General features: G+C 41.2%; 1 non-coding gene across 1 annotated transcript; it reads left to right on the top strand.

The window, feature by feature from the left end:
* The first annotated feature begins 2,896 nt into the window (after nt 1–2,896).
* LOC122683980 lies at nt 2,897–3,000 on the top strand. The gene has a single exon (XR_006337888.1). It is a non-coding gene; the product is annotated as a U6 spliceosomal RNA (small nuclear RNA).
* The last annotated feature ends 524 nt before the right edge of the window (nt 3,001–3,524 follow it).

Raw genomic sequence — 3,524 nt, 5'->3', positions numbered from 1 at the left:
TAACTTTCAGACACCCACATGAGTTATAGGCAAGTACTGAGGTGAAGGCAGGATGGTGGTCTACTTAGAAAAATAGATTAAAAATGGTTTTGTGTGTCCTGTGAGGATTGGAATGATAACGGAAACCCCTGATTGGAAGATTGTAGGGCCAGAGAAAGAAAAGATATTTGCTCAGGAATATAGAGATTCCTTTATTTGTTTTCTCTTATTTTCAGACCCACTGTGTATATTATGCTTTGCCTTGGAGACCCTTAACCTGTCAAGATTATAAATGATTATTGAGTTTGCCTATCAAATATCCGGTGCCGATTGGCTCGTCTGAATTACTACACAGATTTGGAATTGTGGTAGAACCGACGGTAAACGGATACTTCCAAATTGCCCTCCCTAGAGCCCCCAGATGCTCACAGCCCATCTCTACCTGCTCTGGCCCCGGCAGCCTCTCTGGGACGGGAGGACACCTTGCTCTGTGTGCAGGCAGAGCGGCAACAGCTTTCTGGGTTCTCGGGGCATTCGCTAACAGCTTGTGCAATTTGATGCCTCACGTTAGGTTAACCCACACGCATGGACCCAGAACACCAAGTGAGACGCGTGTGGTCCTGGGATGGAGCATCAGAGAGGCAGTTTTCTCTCCGCTCGGGTCCCAGCTTGCTAAGAAGTCAAACGAGTGAGGGAAGCATATTGTGTGGCTCACCTGCCTTTGAAAATCTTCTCTTGTTTGTCAGGACATCCTGTTCTGTTTTGAAAGCTTTACGCACCTTTAGCATTCTCCATGATTAAGGATCACCCCTGCTAATCTTGTCTGTATCTATGTTTATCTGTTTCTACAGCAATATCTGTGTGGGTATCTATACCGTCATTCACTTCTATCTACCCAGCTGTGCTAATTGTACTGAATTCTGTGAATCCCATCTCGGTAGGCACATTCAGGAGATTTTATAATCACTTTGAAAGAAATGCTTCTGCTAGAAACATTGGGGAAAAAATTTTATAGGATACTTGTCACATTCTTTTGGTAACCTTTAGTTTTAAAATATGGCCCACTTTTCATCCACCTCCCATTCCAGGAAGACCGCTTCCCACTGAATATGGTTCATCCGCAACAGCTGTTTTCACCTTTCTTTATCTCAGGCTCTCTTTAAATTCCGTTTTTATTGGTTTGTTCAAACCCTGTGTATAAGTCCATTGAAATCAAACTAGGGCAAGCTTGCTAGCCTTCGCCTTGCATGAAATTACAAGCAGGTGAGAGTTGAACAATTAATACTTCTTTATTCTCAGTGGTGGTAAGAGCAGTGCCAATTTAATGCTGTTTAAGCCTATTATCTAATCGCACGCTTGTGCTAGCTTCAGAGACGGCAGGACGTGAAGGCAGGCTTGTGCTGTGTTCCCTCCGCAGTGGAATATTCAATTATTTGTTCCGACTCGTGTAATTCCCTGTATTCCAAGCTTGTTAATGTCATTACAGGGCTGAAATAAAGTGATTACTCTTAATGAGTATTTATCCGATAGGTAATGCAATTCCTGCACCCGCTAGCTGACAGTGGACTATTATGGATTTTTCTCCTTAGCCCTCCACGCCTCCCACTCCAAAGACACCAGCCCCCATCTCCTGACTTCCCTGTCAGGAAGGCAGCATGGCATTGCAGGGTTCCGTGAAATACTGTCAGATGATGGGGAAAAATAAAAATCTTAAAAAAAAAAAAAGGAAAAGAAAGAATCACAGCATCCCCCGGTAGAGCTCCAGCTAATGACCACTGCTTCCACTGGCTGGCGGTGATGACAGCTTTTGCTAAATGATAATGGCATGCCTGCTGTTGAGTTTGCCCACTTACGTTATTTCTCTTGACATGGTTCTGGGGAAGGCCTAATTTTTTTGACATTTGACCATGCAAATTTGAGTCCTGATACATTATTCTGCATTTACATCCTCCCAGTGTTGCTGTTTAAAATGTGCTACAAGCTCCAGGAGTTCAGCTAATAAAGGCCACAGAATGAAAGAAGTTAAATATGAATGCAAGCGGAGACCTAATGAAGGGCCGGCGTGCACGTCTCAGAGATGACCTTCTCCAGACGCGCGCGTGGAAAATCCTTTCTAAAGCACATGGTAAGGAATGTAGCACCTGTTTTTGTTGTTGTTGTTGTTGTTTTGGCTTTTTTTCCCTTGGATAATTTTTTAAAAAATTAAATACATACCAATGGAGAGCAAAAAAGACTCTTATATTTTACATGGGAGTTTCTTCCACTCAGCTTAGGAGTTAGCATATTACTATCAACTTTCCAGGTGCTATGCACTTCTCAAACTCTGAAACATGCTTCTGCAGGAAGCTGATCCTGATGAACTCAGGGCTGTGCAGACCCCACATTCAATGAGCACTTTCACGTCATCAAAATGCCACGCCTGTCGGATCGAAGAAAATCCTTCCATATCACAGATTTCTGTAGGTTTGGGAGTAAGTCACACTTGAGATTATACTTTTCTTTGCTCCTGACAAATTTGGAACTGGAAATAAAAATGAGGACAATTTTTTAAATAGTCGGAAACGGTGGTAACTATATCAAATTGACATAAGAACTACTAAAAATAAACTACTAATCATAATAATGATAAAAAGCATTTGCAAATTTGTTACATACATCAAAATTAATACAGGTATTTAAAAAAACAGCCTTTTATTTTGCTGTGTTAGCTGAAAGAAAAAATTTGTTTCTTTTGAATTGCCCATCTTTATATTTTATTTAATAAGAGTTCAGTTCACTAAATTGGAATTTATTTCTTCATACATTTTGAGGTGATTTACTGTATATAAGCCCCACTGTGGTTAAATGTGTTTAAATAAGTCATTTAATAAAGAGGAATAATTGAGCTGTAGGTTTGATAAGTATTGAGAATATTTCGGTGCTTGCCTCTGCAGCACATGCCCTAAAACTGGAATTATACAGAGGTTAGCATGACCCCAGTGCAAGGATGACACAAACATTTGTACTGCTCTCCATAGTTTTTATAACAAAAAAAGAAGCAGACTCACAGATACGGGGAAGAAATTAGGTGTTACTAGTGGGGCGGGGGGAGATATGACAGGGGAGGAGAGTAAGAAGTCCAACTACTGTGTATAAGATAATATGGTACACCTATAGCTTATATAATATTGTAAGACTGGAAACTATAAAACTCCTAGAGGAGAACATAGGCAAAACACTCTCTGGGCAAAACACTCATGGGGTCACAAAGAGTCAGAAACAATTTGACTTTCACCTCTGGTAATAAGAATCTTGTGTAGTAAGAAGGAGTGATTAGACAAAGAAAGTAAAGTACTAAAGACTCTTTGCTTTATAGAGACATTCTTATTACCAAGAGGTTAAATCATGTACTCAAACTCAAAGTCAGAAGATGTAACTGTCGACCTGACTTCCAGGAACGGACTGTCTCCCTCAGCGGCTGCAGGAGCGTGCGTGCCCTCGTGTTCCATGCTGTTCCTGAATTGTCAGTGTCCCTGGGCAGGAGGCTTCCTAATGCCCACTTCTCT

The sequence above is a fragment of the Cervus elaphus genome, chromosome 25 (assembly GCF_910594005.1).
Source record: "Cervus elaphus chromosome 25, mCerEla1.1, whole genome shotgun sequence".
NCBI lineage: Eukaryota > Metazoa > Chordata > Mammalia > Artiodactyla > Cervidae > Cervus > Cervus elaphus.
Note: the sequence above shows the minus strand (reverse complement) of the source record. Positions and strands in the feature narration are given on the sequence as shown.